The sequence below is a fragment of the Hermetia illucens genome, chromosome 2 (genome assembly GCF_905115235.1).
Source record: "Hermetia illucens chromosome 2, iHerIll2.2.curated.20191125, whole genome shotgun sequence".
Classification (NCBI taxonomy): domain Eukaryota; kingdom Metazoa; phylum Arthropoda; class Insecta; order Diptera; family Stratiomyidae; genus Hermetia; species Hermetia illucens.
In genome coordinates, this window is record NC_051850.1 from 14,297,750 (window position 1) to 14,319,187 (window position 21,438).

At 43.5% G+C, this 21,438-nt stretch overlaps 1 protein-coding gene across 1 annotated transcript in view; it reads right to left on the reverse strand.

The window, feature by feature from the left end:
• Positions 1 to 21,438, reverse strand: part of LOC119648099 (mitogen-activated protein kinase kinase kinase 12) — a 145,850-nt gene that overhangs the window by 94,300 nt on the left and 30,112 nt on the right. The gene's annotated exons all lie outside the window — the stretch shown is intronic.

Genomic DNA, 21,438 nt, shown 5'->3' on the forward strand with positions numbered 1-21,438 from the left:
TATATCCATGACAGACAATTCCTGCGCCCCTAACTCCCCTTTTGACCCCCTTTTTGACAGATAATTGTATTGTCAAAAAATCTACAGGCACCACCCTTTACCAATCGCTTTATTAATATCCTTCAGATGATCTTCTCTGGACATCACTTTTAGGAGAGGGTCTCTACCTGGATAGTGGAATACTAATGACTTTTTGAAATAGTCTCACTTATCCCTGGAACCAATTTTACTTGGAAACCTTAATCCTTGTAAACTGACGGCGCCCGTTTAACACTTTTAACCTGAATAAATGGATCTTTTCTAGTAAAAAAAGTGTCAAAAATCGGAATTTGTTAGGTAAATGATTTCGTCCTCCTAGCAAACCCGAAAACAAGATGTTTACTTTCAGAGATAATCGAGAAGACAAGTTTAATGTGAAGGGAAGGGTAGGAATATTCAGTGATGCAGAGGCGAAATCTATGGTTTCGAATTTTAATTTACTCCCTTTGATCTAACACCCTCGCCTTATTTGCCTACAGGCTTCGGTTCCCTTGATTTATAAAGTTCAAGATTCATGGGCACGCCTATCTTTTATGAGGGAGTAATCGAAATCTAGAGTAACTTTTTTTAACCAATGTTTCAAATTTCAAAAAAATGTTTATTCTATTTTTGGCTAAACGAATGTTATAGTTTGAAGGTACAAAAGTAAAGGCTACCACTTGGATGACCAGCCACCTCAACCTAGTTTCTTCAAAAATGGAGCTCCGAAACTCGCCTTTCAATACTGAATAAATCCGAGTAATAAAACCTCAGGTGATCACAACACTTTCATTCACTTGACCAACTCATCATTCACCAATATGTCATGCTACATATTCTGTCTGACACGCCATTCCAGACTTCTATCAACTCGCTGAACAAGTTTGGCATTCAATTCATATGCTCAACATAATGATCTCAAGCTAATATCGTGGAATTATAGATCTCAACATTATTAACTCCATAATCGAGGGACTGGTCGACATGAGTTTGGTTTGTTCTTCGTCGAACACAATTCATAAAATAATCCTCCACATTACACCAGTATCATAGGTTCATGTTAACAAATTTGAACATAATCCGTATATGCTTACACTATCAGAACAGTCACTTCTTTTGCAAGAAACACTAGTAATGGTCTCCGAAAAAATGTTCACGAAACAAATTTTCTTACAAAATCTCTCGAGACTCACTGGAATCTACCTCTTATCCGTCTACTACCCCAGCTTACAATTGAATCCCAACTGCCTTACAATCATACAATTTTTTTACTGATGCCAACCACTGTCAAATTGTGATCCCTGTAATCAGTAATGACCCAGAGATCTACTACTTAACCTACCTCAACTCAGTCCATGAAAAAATCCCTAGCCCGTCACTAAACGCATTCATTGCCGTCTACCGTGCACCATCTGTATCCTGATTTTTCCCTCCATATTGAGAAGGTAATCATCTACATCCATCGGTCCTTTCCCGCTCAAACCTTGCCTGCTAAACCCCGGCCTCCCACGAATTGAAAATATAACTATGCATACATATGTATACATCCACCAAATCCCAAAACTGATGAAACCGTTAAAGGCCTATCTATACCCTCTCAGCAGTCGTTAAAAACTTCAATGATAGTTAAACGCCGATGACTTCATAGAATACATCACCACACGTCACATATTATCTTTCTCCGCCTTCAAAGGGGGGGGGGGGCGTAATCACGTCCCCTCCTTCCCCTTAAATTTCACAATCAACCTGATTTGACTGCAAACTCCATTACCAGGAAAGCTCCAAGCGCGGTGGAAACCACTTGAGCATGAGCCCACTTCACCAAAGGCCAACATTGGCTGAAATAAGCATTGAATACACCAACAATCACTTTTAGTTTCATCTCCTGAGTCCCTTCCTGGCAGAGTTTCTCCCACTTCACTTCCTTACGGACACTTTCCTAAAAAATTACATGCCTAAAAATGGCACTGACTGTTCCCGTTCACAATATGTATTGCTCTACGGGGCAACAATGTTATAAGCTGGGTTTGTCGTATCAACAGTCATAAGGAGGCGCGGAATTTTATGGTGTAGGGGGCATAATCCCCCCCCCCCCCCCCCCCCCCCCCCCCCGAAATGCCGCTCTAGAGACATCCGCTTCTTTCACAATGATTATCGCCTTCTGACATAAATTCAAATTTTGTCCATTCGGCCTCGTGAACTTTTCAAGCTTCACTTTTCAAAGTAGACTTGAGAATGCATGGACTAACATCTTTACTGACTCTGGTTGCACTGCTATAGAGAAAGACCCTTGGTGAGTCACTCTTCCAGCATTTGAACAACTCCAGCGATCTTCGAATGTCTGAGGCCCACATTGGAGACGTTTCATTCAGTCTATCCAAATCTCATCCGACCGCATCACAAATCGTCAAGAACGAGAAGGGGCTTAAATCTGTGAATAAAACCAACACCCCTCTCGTATTCGTAGTACCATAACGTAATTAACAAACATAAACGTAGCTGCAAACTACACTAAACAGAAAAATTTCCCGCATTGGAAAAAACGTTTCTCACAAAGATCTTGATTTTAGAAAACGCCTTCTTTGCTGGATTTGGTTGCGGAAAGTACCAAAAGAGGCACTTGGCATTAAACCCGACTTCATCCAGTTTGTCCGAAACTGTTGATACTATGTCAATAGTGGCATTCTCCATTGTCAGCACAGTCCTCCCGGGGGTCGTCAGCGACCTTTCACGGGCACTTACGATACGGGGTGTGACGTCCCCAAAGTGCCCGAGTAGGTAGTTCTGACCCCCTAGCTGGCAGTATACGTGCGTCCTAGCCTCGAGAAAGCTTCTCGGTGAAGAGCGAATCACGAATGACCGGTACACGTCAGAATACACTGGGAGTCTCCGGAGCCGTCGACAACTCTCTGCCGACATCGATGAGGTAATAGTTGTGATGTGTATGAGGGGAGAGCCCCTTCGGGACCCTGGTCGAGTAATGTGCATTGAACTGGTGTTCGCAGACCGCGTTGCCCCGAGCGAGCGCTGATTCGTCCGTGAATACGGATCAGCTAAGCGTAGGTGCACGCCAACGAGGAGGCATGCGCCATAAAGGCACAGTATAGATCAACAAAAAGGAGACTTCGCAGCGATATAAATAAAAGCAAAGCTCGCGGCTGGCAGAATCTTGTCAACGACGTGAATGAGGACCCGTGGAGACTTGGTTATAAGCTTGTCACCCGGAAAATTGGGGCTCTGCGGAGACCCTGCATACAAAGTACCGACCAGATGGACTGCATTGTGCGGGTCCGGGGACTTATCCCCAAGGCAGCCGCCGATCTTGACGGATAGTGCTCTTCATAACGCTTGATGTCAGCAATGCCTTCAATTCCGTAAGATGGACAGATATGCTAGGCACATTAGAGAACTCATTTCATGTGCCAAACTATCTCTTGCAGGTATTGAGGGATTATCTGAAAGACCGCTCCCTGCGCTAGGAGACGCTTGAGGGCCAAAGGAGGATGGAAATCACGTCGGGAGTAGTACAGAGATCCATCCTAGGGCCGGACATCTGGAACGCTTCTTATGATAGTCTGCTGAGACCCGATATGCCCGAAGAGTCGGTTCTGATCTATGGCACGAAGGTATGGGCTGATGCCCTTGACTTGACAAGGAGGTGCATCGTAAGCGCCTTTCCCAAGTGCAGAGGCGGGCAGCTTTGCGAGTGGCGTATGCTTATTGCACCCTCTCCGAACCGGCTGTGATGGTGATCGCGGGAGTGATCTCCGTTGCCCTCCTTGCCAAGGAGCACAAAGCTATCTACCGCCGTGAGAGCGAGAACTTAAGAGAGGTGGTTGGCCGTGAAGAACGTCAATGCACCGAGGGATTGGGAAGGCGCGATCTCCTGATTGCGTGTTTTGCAATGGAGTGGCGGACAACGTTGAACACACGTTTTTCTCTTGCGAGAGGTAGGACGGCTTTCGTCAACAGCTTTATGCAGACACAGGGGAGCTCTCTCCCGACAGCATTATCAGAGGAATGCAGAAGATCGCTGGCGGCTGGAATCGTATTGCGCATTATGTTCGCTCTCTTCTTATTACGAAGAAGATTGAACTCGACCGGCGGCGGGATCGGATGGTTGGGGGTTTCCTGAACTAACTCCATTCCTCCCTTCCCCTCCCGTTGGTGAAATGAATTCGCTGACCTGAAGGCTCCCAAAGCCGGGAGAATGGGAGTGGTATATTCCAGGCTAGTTCTCTGATGACAAAGAGGTGTTTAGTTGGTAGTCCGACAGCGTATTATTACGGGAGTCGAACACTCTGTGCCTAAACGCATTCACCTACCCTACTCCCCCCAAAAAAAATTGTCAGCACAGGGCCGGTTTTCATGTACGCAACAACTGTGGCCCCACGTTGGGCGCCAACTTTGTTAGTGTGATTTCAGCGTTGCATCACCTTGGCACCGACACGATCACCAAGGCTGTCGACCAACCAAACTCCCCTAAAAGGGTTTGCCAATCGTGAATACCAACTGCGCAAGATAATATATGAAATCGGACGGCACGTGCTGCAGCTAACCCGAATGCTAGCAATTCGACGAGATTTGGGCCACGGTTCTTGGTTCTCACATATTATCTCCCTGTCAGGACATAGAGATTTTATCACGTGCCTTGACTCAGGAGTCAACCACTTTTGCGAGCCAATCTGAACTGTCGATTTACTTAAATGTACAGCATACTTTAATATGATAGCCCCCTTCATTTGCTCCAGTGTTCTTCCAGGATTTTCTTCACACAAACTTTCAATAAAACCAAAAACCTCTGTGTTGAGATTCTTCAAACGTAGATCAACCTTTCCTCCAGGACGCTATCAACCAGGGAATTCGGTCTGGAAATAATTATCCAATGGCGTCCTCTAGGACGTTTTTAGCCGTTTCATGCCTTTTGGAAATGCAGTTTTCAGATTCAAACCAGAAATTGCGGATGCCTCGTAGTGTTTGGAAAACGACAACATCAGTAGAAAATTAAGTAATTTAAGCAGTTCAGGTGACAGCCGAATTTTCCCTTATTTCGGGTATTTCAAAGTAATCAGCTACCCCCCCAATTTAAACTTTTAAATACTTGGTAAACCTTCTCGATTGTCAGTCGTAACTACACGATTTTATATCTCATTATAGTCATGACAAATAGCAAAGATTGAGGAGATTACATTTTTTCCCAGGCCATGAAAATTGATGGGCAGCTAAGATGTCTCCCACTGCATAAGCTCCATATTTGTCCAGTGGTAAAATGTTGGTATAAAACCTTATGGAAGAACATTGTAAAATTTCTGAATTTGAAATCAAAAATTATGATTTTGGAAAGGAAAATTCTGAATTTGAAATGGAAAATTCTAAAATCGGTTTTGAAAAAAATTGAAGTTGAAATTCTGCATCAGACTTGCGTTTTGCAAGTATATCTCCCCACAACATTGCTCAGCTCACAAAACAATATTAGACCTTGGTCAATTGTGCAAATGGACGGAATAATGAACTAAAATGTATGCATGAAATAGTGCCCCAGAGGCATTTCATGGCTTCAAAAGATGCGATTTTTTTAACAATATTTGACATCACAAAAAAAACCAATCTTCCTACAGAATCATTTAATATTTTTTACGGGGGTGGATTTATAAATCGCGAATCCTAGGGCAGAGGTAACGCAGCATCCGAGGAGTTGCCTCCGCTCTAGGACGAAACTTAAGGCCGTCTTCACTTATTAATCGTTACTGGAATGGGCGGTGCGTTGAATCCTATTGAAAATTTTCAATCTATTCCTCTCTAACTCAAAAAGTTCAGTCTGTCATCAAAAGTCAAAATATTTTTTTTTGAGGGGGGGGGAGGGGGGGGGGGGTGTAGATGTTCCTCTAACCGCAGTCAACCTAACCCAAGAAAAAATATACATGGGTGAATGAAGTAGTAAACTTGATTTTGTGATGAAAATTTTGATAATTTCCTGATTTTTTTCAGGAGTGGTTTGATATAATTAATTGTCACAAAAGTATACCAGCGAAAGATACACGCCAGATGCAAGCCAGCAGTCAGTTTTTGACGATTTATGGCATTTCCTAAGATGCTGGATCGTGCTTACAACTGACTGAACCTCTTTCTGGTATAAAAGTGAGCATTATATGTAGATTGACCTTACTTTCATTCGGGAAAGGTAAATTTGACCACTACAATGCCATTTTCGAACGATTGAGTTAGAGCAAAAAGTTGTTCATATACAAGGATATTTTAAAATGTCAGGAAAGGGAGGCTTTGTTCAAGGCTACGGACGTAGGTAACTTCAATTTATTGATTCAAAACCTCATGACCGAATAATTTCCCACATCACTCTCAGAATACTGGTAAGCTTCATTATCTGCTTCCAGCATGCGTTAAGATAGCGTAAAATATATGAACAAACCAAGAACAGTGAACTCGCGAGTACACACGAGCATATTTCGTGCTGCAAGCATCTATAATATTGACGAAATAATCACTTTATCAGATACACGTACTACATAAAGATATTGTACACCATTGCATATGTATATGCGCACCTGGCCAACATACTATGTATGGTGGTGTATGTTTGCGCGTCTTTTATCACACCTACCTGGCCATATTCTTGTTGTCTGCACAGGTACAGCCTGGCACCTGTGCTTTCAGAATCTATTGAATTCGTTCAGACCAGGTACACATAATTTCACGAGGATTCGCAAGAGTAAACACACGTGAAAGGCGACCAAAAACGGACAGAGCCAAGTTGCTTTTGGAATCCCGAAAATGGATATCGCAATGGTTTCTTGGGATCGCACCAATGGACGCTCTCCTACGTGATACGAATAGGAAATTCCTCGGTTATCTGCGCAGTAATTGATTTGGTTTTGTTGTTGTTTTCGCGGTTGTTGAACACATTACACTTTAATTGGAGGAATGTGATCTTTTCCAAGAGTTCTTATCAATATGGAAAAACTGTACAAATTTCAGAATAAAATGTTCTCTTGAGCGCGATTGTGTATGGATGTTTGTAGGAATGGCTACATGGCTACATATGGGGGAACGTGCGTATGTGTTAACCAAAATGGTCAGATTAAACTATCTTGGGGACCCAAACAGACAACTTGCTGGAGCTTGGTATTTCCCACGGTGAAAATAAAGCTTCAATTGAAGGTGATGTTGACATACATGCCCGCTTAGGTACTTTGCACAATATCGGAACCAGCCCTTCAATTCCGACCTAGGTGAATTTATTGGGGCTGTAAATCGATTGGGGCTTCATAAGACTATTGAAAAATATTTCAAGAGCGCTTTGCAGTTATTGACCTTGGGATCACTCCAATACAACAGAATATTGTTCATTTGCATTTGAGGAAATACAAGAGTCAGGGTGATAACAATAGATTGATTCATAAAAACAGGTCTGAAAGGTAATTCGGGATCCTACTGTACTGTTACAGATATGCATCTATGGCGCCCCAGGAATCATTGCGCAAATAGTGGTGAATTTCTGCAGCAAAGACTTTACACAGAAGCTAGCAGATATTAAGCCTGGTCCCCCGGTTCTCCCTCGACGATTACCTACCATTTTGTGGTGAGGAAGCTCACTAAGGAAGCTCCTCTAGGAAACGGGAGGTGACACCTGAAGCCAAGCGGAAATCAAAACACCAAGCCAAGTTGGAACTACCATGCGTAGGGCTGACCAGTGGTTAAGATGTGGCAGTAAATGGTTAACTCTGGGTACCAGGCGACCCCCAGTTTCAACTAGCTTTGTTTAGGCAAAAAGGGGATCTGGCAGGATCGATCTACTTTCCCCGATAAAACTGAGACCATGGCAGCTATTTTTGAGAAACCAAAAAAAAACCTATTAAAAATAGACTAGTCTCGACTCAGATTCTCCACTTACTCAAGCGGGAACGAATCTAATTGGGAGCCAAAGCAGGCCCTTTCTGTGAGCACGTCTGACCCCGGGCTCAAATCGTCTTGCTCACGGGTAAGCACCTGGACAGCAAACAATCTTCGGGTACACCGCCTCCGGGTAAACCGCCTTCGGGCAAACCGCCTCCGGGCAAACTGCTTTCGGGCAAATCACAACCCACAGGCTGCGTCAAGGTTGAGAGGAGAGGAATGTTCGGGTCACCTGCGGCTAAAAGAAAATCAAAGCGGCAGCGGTCCTCGGACGATCCCAATGCTTCGGCACAAAAGGCAGTAAAGGGAGCTCGGTCGGCGACGGCCAGGTCTTCATTTGCAGCCAAGGCTATCGAAGCCGATGGATGAGTCTTGTATGGACTCGAATCCATTCGGTTACGACACTGAGCAGTGCGAACAACTTAAGAGGAAACTCTTCCTAGCTGTAAGGACTGCAAGGCATTAAGCTTCACTTTGAGTGTGGCTCAGGCACTACTGCTCCCCCCTCAACGATGTGTGCGCGGGTCTTTGAGCTGCCATCGTTCTAAAAGTGCTCTCTATGGTTTCCAGAAGAAGAGTGTAATGGTGCTGAGATTCTGAAACAACTTGGTATCCAGAATAACCTCAACACCTCCACCTGGATGTAGCTAGGCAACAAAACAGAAGAGGCAGCCGATAGGCCGGGAACTTTCCTTACTATCGGCGTTCCCGAACCCAATGTTAAGATAGTTCGAGAACAAACGGACTACCGGCTCTGCTACGGGCTAGGGACTGTCACGTACCAAGTGTCGGCTCCTAAAACCATTGAAGAGACGTACAGCCCTCGGCATTTTCATCTGAAGCGTAGATCAGATGCCATATTTCTCTAATAAATTTACAGCATTGTAAAGCGGCGACTGCAATTATCAGTTGTCGAATCAATAGCTGCGTGACATTTATATACCTCATACAAGAACCGTGGGTTGTTGGTGAGATAGCCAGAGGCCTAAATTTCCAACATGCTTACCTGTTGTTTGCCAAAGGAAGTGATTGACCCCGCTCCTGCATGGCAATCTTAAAAGACTTCCAGGCTAATTTGGCTAACGACTTATGTGATGGCGACACCACATTCGCTAAACTAACCACAAAAAGTCAACACGGAGATAAAGAGATACTATTGTGCTCTGCATATTTCCCCTATGACATAGAAGAAATTCCCAGTGGAACATTCATTAGAGCTATCCAATATGCCAAAGGTGAAGTCATGGGGGTAATACCAGGATCTGATGTCAACGCTCACATCAATGCAAGAGGATCGAGACTAGTAGGAGCTAGTAGGAACCGATCTGTAGATCCTTAATTTTGGTAATGAACCCGCTTTCTTCAAAATGGTCAGGTGAGAGGTGCTCGACATTACGGTGACATCTTCTGACATTGCGGGTCTGGTCGGAGAGTGGAGAGTATCAAAGGATATCAGACTCTCAGATCACAGACGCATTGATTTCGTAATGGGCATGGATCCATGGAAGACAGATTGGGCGGCGTATAAAAAGAATTGAGCGCCCGAGTCACAATCCTTAGGAAGCGCATCCAATCTATTGCTGGAATTGAGAAGACAATGCAGATGATCACAACTAGCATGAGAGAAGCTTTCGAAGAAGGGTAAAACGCCACGGTGGAACTCGGATTTGGCAAAACAGAGAAGAAAGACAAAGACGCTCCTCAATCGTATTCTGAAATTTGATTCAAAGGCTAGCTGGAATCGCTATAAAGATGCACAGAAGGCTCTAAAGAGGACCATACGATTGGCTAAACCATCATCATAGCAACGCTTTTGCGAAGAGACTAACTCTCTTGGGGCAACCTCAAGCGGATTCTTGTTAAAAAACATAGCCAGAACCTGGGTAATTTACACTTACAGGGCGGGAGATACACAGAAAGCAATGAAAAAACGGCAAACCATTTGTTTGAAGTGCACTTCCCAGGCAGGGAGCAATGACAGGTGCTTATAGCCAACCCAGAGACTGGAATCTGACATGCAAAGTAGTATGACTCAAGCGAGTAAAATGGACATTTACCTCTTTCCATAGATAGCAGTCTGCAGACCCGGGTGGCATCATTCCTGCGCTAGTAATAGAGGGAATAGATGCCCTGGGTCTACATATTCGGAATATATATCGTGCATGCCTAGCACACGTTTATATTCCAATTAACTGACGTGATGTGAAATTGATGTTTATTTCCAAACTAGGAGAAACCCACCTACACGGATGCAAAAAGCTTCCGACCGATCAGTCTAACGTCCTTTTTGCTAAAAGGACTAGAAAGGCTAGTAGATCGGTTCATAAGGAATACATACATTCATTCCTAAGCGGCCACTTCACCATAGGCAACACGCCTACCAGAATGGCAAATCCACGGAGACAGGACTTCATGATCTCACGGCAAAAATTGAAAAGACGATGTCCTAAAAAGAATACGCCTTAGGTGCATTCATGGACATCGAAGGTGCCTTCAATTAAGCCTCATTCGCGGCAATTTGTGATGCGGCAAGACGAACCGTTGTTAATCAGTTGGACCCTTCACATGCTAGAGTGGGAAAAAAACCCACATATTGATCGGCCAGAAGTCTATTGAGGCAGGATGTCTCAGGGGCTGCCCACAGGGAAGGGTTTTTTTCCCCACTGTTATGATTCCTGATAATGGATACCCTAGGACATGGACTATGGCTCCCAGAGGACAAAAAAGTCTTCGCGCAAGCATTTGCGGCGATCTAGCCATAATAATTACCGGCAAGTTTGCGGACACAGTATGTGACTGCTTGAATGCAACTCTCCATGAAATACACAGTTGGTGCCTCCCCAATGAGCTCACGGTGAACGCTAGGAAGACTGGACTAGTTATGTTCACTAGGAATGTCAGGTGAGGCAGCTATACGCTACCCACCTTAGAAGGGGCGAAAATCCAGCTGGCACACAAATATTTAGGAGTACATTTCGACTCCAAGTTAATGTGGAAGCATCATTTCCAGGAACAATATCAGGAATCCTGCAGATTGCTCTGGTGCTGTAGGAATGCGATAGGTAAGACTTGGGGACTTTTACCAAAACGAATACATTGGATGTTTACATCCATAATAAAACCCGTTTCGATGTATGCATGCATCGTCTGGTGGCCGAGACTGATCTTTGCTAACAGCAGGAAAACGTTAGCGCAGATTCAGAGGCAATGAGTACCCGACTGCGGCAATTAAGGCTATCCTAAATCTACCCCCCCCCCTCTCATTCACTTGGAGGTGAAACAGAAAACAGTCAACGACGCATATAGACTCGATACTATTGGAGCGTGGAAAGGCGGCGAATCATGTTGTCATGCGTCTATCTAGAAATTCCTTGGTAAACATCTGGTAGCTCTAATGCCAGCTGATAATATAATTTCCAGATTCGTCTTCGAAAAGTCATACACTGTCGTAATCACCAAAAGAGAATCACGCTCGATAAAGGGCCATGAGTCTTTTCAGGTCAGTCATAGAAGGCGGGGTGCTCTCAAGCAATCCGAATATGGAATTGGCCCGATCCTTCGAAAAAATGACGACCATATTCCAGGAGGAGATATATAGCAGCAGAAGAATGTCTGCGACAAAAAAGAGGGGTCGCACCATTCGAATCTGTTCTGTCAGCTCGGCAGTATTATCAGCACTAAACAGCAGCGACATATCAAGCCAGTTGGTGTGGGGTTGTCATCAGGTGCTACTGAAACTTGGCCGACTGAACGAAACATTCCCGATTTGAGTGCCGGGGCTCTCAAATATCGCTGGTAATGACGAGGCTAACTCGCTGAGGGTTTGGGTCCACAAAGGTGGGGCCAGAACTAGCTTTTGGAATCCGACCATCCACTGCACCGCAGCATGGAAAAACTGGAAAACTCTTGTCGGAAAGCGAAAATCTTTGTGAAAGAACCCGGGACCGCTAGAGCGGCATTTTTGTTGGCCTTAAGAAATTGACATGAAAACTCTAGTAGGGCTTTTAGCAGGACACTGCTCCTTCAACTACTATATGTAAAAGATTGGCGTGGTGGTTTCGGTTATATGCAGCCAATGTGAGGAGGAGGAGGAGATGGCCCCGCAATTTATATGCAACTACCCGGCCTCCTCAGATTTGAGACGAAAACACCTTGGTAAGGTTTTTTTCAATGAAGAATCTGCACACTCTCTGCCTCTGGAGAATGTTCTCAGGTTCGCCACTGAATAGGCAATTTACGGATATAGTAAAATGGGCCTAACCTTTGCCTGAGTGCTCGGAGCTGCGCTCCCCCCAAGTAAACTAAACTAAAAAAAAGGTTGGCTTAGACCGGATACCGGTTGTTACGCCGTTGATGATGATAGAATATGCATGTCCAAAGGCAGCTAGCGCCGCTGCGGCACTTTCCAAATGATGGCAGGCCGCAGCACAGTCCGAGGTTGCTGGAGTGGTGTGATCCATTTTGCTTTACGCGTCACGTGTATGGGCGAAAGCATTTACTCTAATCGAAGGAAGTAGGTGAATTCATGGAAAAACACAGTGAGAAGCATCGCCCTTATTACATTGCATTTCTGGATCTAGAGAAAGCGTTTGACCGTGTGCCACACGAACTCATCCGGTATGCTTTTCGGCAACATTTAGGACCAGAAGAGCTCGTACGCTGGGTTCAATTGCTCTACCATGATCTGAAAAGTAAAGTTCGAAGTATGGCGGGTGTATCAAAACCGCTTCGTGTTTCTGTTGGTGTCCATCAAGGAAGCGCCCTCTCACCACTCCTCTTTGTTCTTCTTATGGATACCGTCACACAGGATATCCAACGTCCAGCGCCCTGCACACTGTTTTATGCAGATGATGTTTTCCTAGCATCTGATAACAAAAATGATATCGAGCAACTTGTTCAAAAATGGAATAAGCGCCTCATGCAACACGGTCTCAGATTGAATCTAAACAAAACTGAAACAGGCACAGTCACTGTCAGCCGCAGTGATCTGCCCAGAACTGAACGATTTAAATTCTTCGGATTAACGCTACCAGCCAATGGAGAACTGCATTATGCATTAATGCAACCTGAATGAAGTAGCGTTCCACAACTGGTGTTCTTTGTGATCGACGTATCAACGAACGTTTCAAATCTAAAATTTACCGAAATGTCGTCCATCCTGTCGCTCTCTATAGTTATGAGTGTTGGCCGACTATGAAAGACAATGAACGACGTCTTGCGATAATGGAGACGAAGATGTTACATTGGACTAGTGGCGTGATACGGTTTGATCACATCCGAAATGAGGATATCCGCGACCATTATGGGGTCGCACCCATCGTAGAAAAATTGCGAGAGAGGCGTCTTCGATGGTATGGTCACGTAATTCGTGCTAACGAGAATTCACTTGCCAAGATTGGTCTGAACAACGGAGTCGATGGTAAACGGCCAAAAAGCAGACCGAAATAACGGTGGCTTGAGACGCTGGATGGGGATTTAAAAGCCCCGAGATTGCATCCAAATTAGGCATTCGATAGAGCTAAATGGCGAGACCAATCACGACGAGCCGACCTCGCTTGTGAACGGGACCAAGGCTGAAGAACAAGAAGAAAAAGAAGGAAGTATGTGAATTCTGTTCACCGCCTAATGGCTTTGAAGGTTTGCAGCGCTTTCTGAAGTACATCAGATGAAGCAGTACTCGTGGTGCCGAACATGATCCCAGTCGGCATTCTGGCAAAAAAATGAGGAGCTGTAGCATGCAAGGACTAATCTACGAAAGACTGGTGGGCGTACAGGGTCATTCCCACCATGTCTTGAACGAAAACACGGGGAGACCAATTACCGCATTACTCGGTTCCTCACGGGGCACGGAGGTTGCTGCAGGCAGTATCATCCCTTTGGGTTAGATGATTCGCCAAATTGTCCTGAATGCATGTCATGCAAGAGGATATAGAGCATGTGATGTTTTACTGCCTGGAAAGGAGCATGACCTCGAAAGCTATCCTAGTTGCGGTGATGCTGAGGTCGAATCAGAGCTTACGGTTTCTTCCGTAATGGTAAAAGTGCAGGACGACCTGCTGAAGGGGAAAAAGCTGCAGAAACACGAGTGCCTAAATGCAAACCCACCATGCGAAGTAATATCTAAATTGTAGTCCCGCGGAGCTGGGACTGCAGAGACCAGGGGTTGTTTTTATTGGATTTGAATTCCAAACTCCTCCGTTGTAGTTCCAACGTTTGCGAGATTTAGCTGGAGCGGACGTGCCATTTCCAGATTTTTACAACTTCGCACATTAATGCATAAATTAGAGTCCCTTTCAATGCTCATGCAAATAAATTGAATGTTAGCTCGTTACTGACACTCAGCATAAGACTCAGGTTTTATCGCAAGCCATCTCGAAAGCTCAAAGACATAAAATAAATCTTTTTCAGCATTAATTGATAAATACGCAACAAATCCTGATTTATTTGCCTAAAAGCCTTGATTTAAGTTTGTATTTGACTAACAAATCATACTCCTATTTCACCCCTCAGGTACTCAGAATTCAGAGTAATTTGCCTCCTTCAATATATACATGCATGAGATACATATATGAAATATTTCCTGTTCAGTACATATATATAATAGTATAATGTTTCTATTTGTCAAACATGCAAAGAAAAAACTAAAAATAGTTCCATTGTCATAGAGGCTTCAACATTATCCTCGTGTACACACACGAATTTATGATACAGGATTTTATCTAACTTCTTAAAGAAGCTGATAAAAAACTGTTGTGTAATATGCGTCATAGAAGGAGGTAAAAAGCTTCAAATTGGGATAGAAGTGTACATGAACCCATCTATATATGTAAAAAATTGAAATCTCACCTTTCAGGTGTCAACAACGGAGCATAGACGAATATAATTAATGAAACATGCGTAGGCTAACAATAGACAATGATTCAACGCACTCAACGCAGATCTACGCATAATAAGTATCTTGCGACTGCTAATCGAAACAATTAATATGCCGATGTGAAACCTACACGTTCCTATACATATTGATGGATATGGATTTACACGTTCCTCGAATGCGTAATAATGATCAAACAAAGAATGCCCAAAATATGTAAATGTGCAGATTCCTCTGAATACCACCTACTTATGAAAACAGGAATGTCAACTGCCACCCAACCTGTTTGGGTCCTGCAGATTCGCGATATCTCAAAGAAGCACCAACTTTTTTTTATATCCTCAAGCTATGCTCGGAAATGGAATAAATAAATTTTTACAGTCCTCATGCCTTAAATTCCAATAATAGATACAACTGGTTCAACTTGTATCTTTGGAATGTTAAGAAAGAATGAATACCGAATTCCATGAATTCTAATTTAAAATGAACATCCATGAAAAGGCTGCTCTATCAAACGTGAGGAATGTAAGATACTTGCATCTGATAGAGAACTCCATTCCCAGTAAAAATGTTTGAAAAGCAATTCTTAGTAAAAAACCCCGGTTGAAAGCAACTTTTTAGATATTTATGTACATTTCAATTCAAATTGCAGCCTGTGCAGATTAACTTAATGATATACTTGATAGTAGTCATGTACCACCTTGGGAATGCACGATCGATGAGCATGATTGCTTCTATTTTCACCTGAGGTAAGCAAAGTTTATTAATTTGTGATAAAGCCTTGACTATAGAAATCTTTCTCATTAGATTTCTAGGAGTTTTGCTAGATTCAATGAAGATATCGGAATATCAGCATGAAACAGTGCGCTGTTCCCAAGAAGAAAAAAATCATTATCAATACAATGTGAGGGGTTAGAAACACTGGCTAAATTCAAACTGCATGAAATTATAGATAATCCACATATTTGCCACAACAGATAACCTTCCTTAATTAAGTTTTTGTGTGAAACAAAAGCTTATTAAAATCAATTTAATATCTGTCTGCCTGCCGGTCTGTCACGCCCAATTTACGCGAACACGACTGAAATTCCATCAGGCCTAACGAGAGGGAGTGGAAAGTTGAAGGTCCCCCAGGGTCCGGAGTTTTCTCGGGGGCCTCGAATATAAATCTAAATGGAAAAAAGGATAAGAGGAGGACCCACAAAATTTCAACCGTCGGGACCAGTTTTCCCGCACAATTTTCATCCCTGGTCCGGATTTTCTCATTACCTGTATTCAATCCATCGAATATGCTAAAAGGATCATCTGAGTCACTGGAGTATCTCCTCATCTTTACAACTGACAAACAAATAAGTTCATTTTATTATCAGGTTAAAAAAGAGGGAGAAAAGTCCAATTCCGGATGGCAGTACATAAGGGAGTCATGAAAACTAACCAAGATCCCAAGCTTCCGCCTCGTATCACAGTACTTTCCACCCCACTCAGATGGAGGCCCAATCTTAAGGACTTAGGCTCTTATTGTCAGAAGTCTTGACAAGAAAAGGGATCTTAAGGATATCCTTTCGGATAATAACATGGTGCAACCTTAAGTTAAAGTTATGTTCGGGCGCTAATTTTGTAACAAAGAAGAACAAGGCTCTCCATAAGGAAAATCCTTCGCTCCCAATAAAGCCCCAGTCGGGGTTAGTCATTTCTACCATCGAGCCTTCTCAGGACTTCAACGAGGGCTTCAAAGTGAAGTATATAGATCCTTCACCAGAAGATCATTTTTAACAGAGTCAAAAGAATTGATGATGTGCAGTGTTTTAACTGCCAGAGCTTCGGGCATATTACCCAGAACGGCTCAATCGTTCACAGGTGCGTTAAGTGTACAAAAAGCCATCCTCGAAGGAATGTCCAAGACCAAAGACAGAAATACCACATTGCTACAACTGCGGTTAAACGCAACGCGAATGTCCGGCATATAAGGACATGATTGCCAAAAGGAAAGCGGGCAAAATAATTAAATATGCTAAGTAACTTGAGCTAAACAGTGATACAGATGTCGCAAAGTTTGGCCAAACTAGATGTCCCTTACACCCAAGTCGCTAAAGGATCTCTTCTTGAAATTACGGCCCAATCGATTTCTACTCCGACTCTTTCCAACGGATTCCAAAATTGGTTGAAGCTCTCGCTTCGCAATAGTTAAAACTGCTGATAATAGACGGATTTTGGTAGATTTCGTCCATTTGAAATGCACTCGTAGATCCCCAACTCAGTAACTTGGCCATGACTTGACTTCAAAATGGCAGTTAAAACGGATTTTGGTAGATTCCGTCCATTTCAAATGCGCTCGTAGATCCCCAACTCAGCAACTTGGCCATGACTTGACTTCAAAATGGCAGTTAAAATCCAAATTCCTTATCTTCGCTGTAGACTTCAACTGAAAGCAGATCAGAATGAGAAAACCCTGCTTAAATGGATCCACGACCCTTAGAGGACAACCTACCTTGCTACCGGATTTACCACCAAGCCAATCCATAATTGAATTTTTCCCGGACAAAGCTTTCAAGTGAAGAAGTCATGGTAGAGGCTACTAAATATGTCCGACAGCCCTCATCTAACCAGCTATAAAAGCGAGTAATGTTGTGGACATAAGATCTTTCACCCACACTAACTGGAACAAATTTAAATCAGAATTGGCACCAAGGCTAAATTTGGAAAAAAAAATTACCACCACCAATTATTGAGCAAAATAATTGACAAATAAATGAACTCACTCCTCGATGATATCATATTACACTTGAAGGTAAGACATACCATACTTGGCACAGAAATCTCAAACCTTGCTATAATAATCCCAGATATGGAGGCGAAATTCCATAACAAAGAATTCACCCGCAAACTAGCAGACTTCAAACCCAGGCTAAATATGTTTGAACACCTAAATATATAGATAACGGGGAGATAGAAACCCCGCAACTTCGTTCTTCCAAAGATCAAAGAATCGATCTAAAGTGAGGCTGGAAAAGCAAACGTCCATGAATAATCCTTTACGCGGCCGCTCATCGCACCTGCTCCTCGAAATAAACCCTCGATTATTGAATCAACAGTTAAAGATTTCATTTCAATAAAATCTCACAAAGACCCACTATCTTCTCCCCCAACGAATTCTTCAACTAAACCCACGGACTCGTACAGCTCTTACCAAAAATCTGAATGATAAAAAGTCAGCTGAACTCCTTACCTCTTACCATTTACTCCTTGGTGGGGTATAGCGCGTCAACCATATCTACGTGTCATCGCTCGCGGTTACATGAAATGGGTTTCAGCTCCCCCCAGGACTTCCCGAGATGCTCGCACCCTTCCTCTGCTGTTCTGCGCCAAGTCTCATTGGGACAATCCACTCGGATGACGGCCATCTTGGGAAAATGAGTGCAATTGTCACTCTTCCTTAATGTGTAACGCACGCACGTACCACTTCCAATTTAAGATTACATCACGTACGGGTGATAGGCCTGTGCGCCGACCAAGTTCTTCATTTGGAATAGTATCTGGACTTGGAGCCTTTGAGTGACAGTAGTGGTGTCTTTCCGCATGGCATTCCCAAATAACAACACAAAAAGAACACTCGCATAGAACAGTCTCAACTTGATCTTGGTGTTGAGATAACTGCATTTCCAGATTTTAGATAAGACAGTGAAAGCGGATTTACTGCTGTTAATGCTTCGCACGACATTTAGTTCGGCGCCACCATCGGCAGACACCACGCTTCCTAGATATACAAATTGATCGACGCTTTCGGTGCTCTGCCCATTAATGCAGATAGGGAGAGTGCGATGGCCCGTCAGACTAAGAACCTTAGTTTTGTTGGTGTTTATCTTCAATCCAACTTCAACTCAATCCATCTCTACGCGTTTCTCTTTCCAAATCCAGAGTTTGGTCCGCTACTAGGTGAGGGAGCAAACAGATGTCATCAGCGTAGCCGTAGTGTTTGAGAAAAGATGTCATGGTCCATTGAAGTTCTCCGTGCCCATCAGACAAGGCAACATGAACAACATCAAAGATAATAAAAAGAAATAATATCAGTGATAATATGCAATTCTAGCGGGCTCCGCTTTGGACCCTAAAATCCTCCGAAATTTTACCTCCATGCAGCTAGTGACATTTTGCGACATCATATGTCACTCTGAATATAGCTATTAGTTTCTCCGGAATACACCTCCTGGTAGAGCACGCCAGATGCCTTCCCTGTTCACGAAAGCTGTCGAAAGCTTTTCCGAACTGGATGTGGTCAATGGAGGAGGATCCGAATTATTTTAGCTATTATCTTTGCTAGGGCGGAAAGCACGCAGATATCCCTTCAATTGCCACACCCAAAACGAGTCTTCTTCTTTATGATCTTAAAGATCATCCCCTTCTTCCACTCTCTGGAAAAGATTTCGGATTCCCAAGATTTCCGTACGAGTAGAATTTTCAAGGAGACTGTCAAGCTCAGCGGCTTTAATCCGATTGGCTGCATTGATGACCTAGATAATTTCTCTTCTGTTTGGAGGAACAATTCGTATCCGCATGTTGCGGTAACTAGCCATTTCATTCACAAGAGAAGAACCTTACAGAATGTGATACGGTTAAGATTCGTGGTGAACTGTTTCTACCACCTCTTTTGCTGCTCACCATCGTGGATGAGGAGTCGACCGTTAATGTCCTTCACAGGAATATCAAAAGTTTTGCAAATTTATGCACGTTTTTTTTGTGATGCAGTATATACTTCTGAAATCATTGCATTCTACGGCAGCTTTCCTGGCCTTTTGTCACGCGAACACAACGCTGAACTTCTCGTATTTTCGCTCGGTATCGTAGTTCGAATTGGTGGACCTCGGCGCAAAACCGGGCTGTCTGGAGTTCCTTATTAAGGCAGGCCTAGACCGGATACCGGTTGTTGCGCCGTTGATGATGATGATCGTAGTTCGAGCGTGTCACGCCCGCCATCACTCGTAACGAACGCTAGAGACTTCATCCCTCTCCCGTTCGTCGATCCGTTTCCATGATTATTTCACAGTTAAGCAGACGAACGTAGAACCCTTGTAAAGAATATCTACCGTCCGATCAGCAAGGTAGCTCTCCTAGTGTCGAGCGGCAGGTGCATCATTCAAGTGATCGATGTTGAACTTGGGGGATCGCAGCTCTCCAACCCTGCGAGATGTGGCAGACGCTACACGTAAGCGAACGTAAGCGACCTTCAGATAGTAGTTAATTTCAAGAACAATATCAGCACTTATCTTGTTACACACATCGGGGAAACAATTCCTAAATCTATTGTTGATCGCAAAGTGGTCTATCAAATTGGGCGTACTATATCGATAGGTTGAAATTCAACTTACGTTATGACGGGCTCTATGTTCGAACAATGCGCTATCAATGACGAGGCGCGGAAATTGCAGAAATCCAGAAGCCTCCCACCATTGCCGTTACGATCGCCGCGACCTTGTATCCGCATCACATGTTCCAGCAAGATGTTAGCACCCACCTTGTCATTGAGATCCCTCATTACAATCACAATGTCACCTTCAGGAAGCCTCTCCTGAACTGCAGAAGTTTTCATTGGTGCATAGCACTAGAAATTGTGATGCTCATTAACCTGGACCAGAAGCTTGCAGGCCTGTCAGAAGCCGCCTCCCAGGTGAAAGAGTGCGGCATCCTTCAGAGTATGTTACAAAAACACATTATGACATTGGCAAGAAGAAGAGAAGTATTCTCCAGAGTCCCATCATATTATTCGGCTAGGGCTCACAGTGTCCAGCTGGTATCGTTGGAATTCTCGCTCAAGTTGGAGGAAGAGTGTATTGTGGGAACCCTCGATACCGTCCAGAAACCAATCATAGTCCGTTCTCAGTACCCAAAGGTTGTAGCCAAGAGGCGTTGTTGACATTACTAACAATTAGTAGCCAAAATAATTCTCATTAAAAAAAAGATAGTTCACATGAACAGGAAAACTTTAGGCCTGTTTCCCTTCTATCAAATTTGGGGAAACTTTTTGAGTTGGTTCAGCACTGAGGCCTCAAAAACATTATTTCTAACCCCCAGTATGGTTTCCGGGTTAAACATGGAACACAACACATTGTTAGCTATCTTCACGAAACGGTGAGCAGTCGCCTTAGCTGCAAAACCTACGGTAGTATGTGCATTAAACTTAGAAAAAGACAAACTGACTTATCTATAAATTAATAGACCACGAGTTTTACATCTCGACGATTAGGCCGGCAATAAGTTTCTTTGAAGATACACACTTTTTTGTTAGCATAATAAATACAATTTCTGTTTGATTGTCAATAACCTTAGCAGTACCACAAGGATCCTTTTCCGGTCCAACCCTTTATAACATTTTCACGGCGGATGTCCCGACATGACGGTTAATCTGAAACAATTTGCTTATCTTCTCTTCGAACCTTAATAGGGAAATATTTGGTAGACCTTCGTAAATACTACCACAGCTGAAGTATCAAAGTTAACGTGACAAAAACGCGAATCTGCACTTTTCGGAGAAAATCTAGATACTTTGCCTCTAAATCAATCCACAATAAGGCTAACAGCTTGAAGTTGAAAGCCGAAAATGTCATCGTGATGTAAGTCAAAATCGATCAAATACCTAAGAGTTA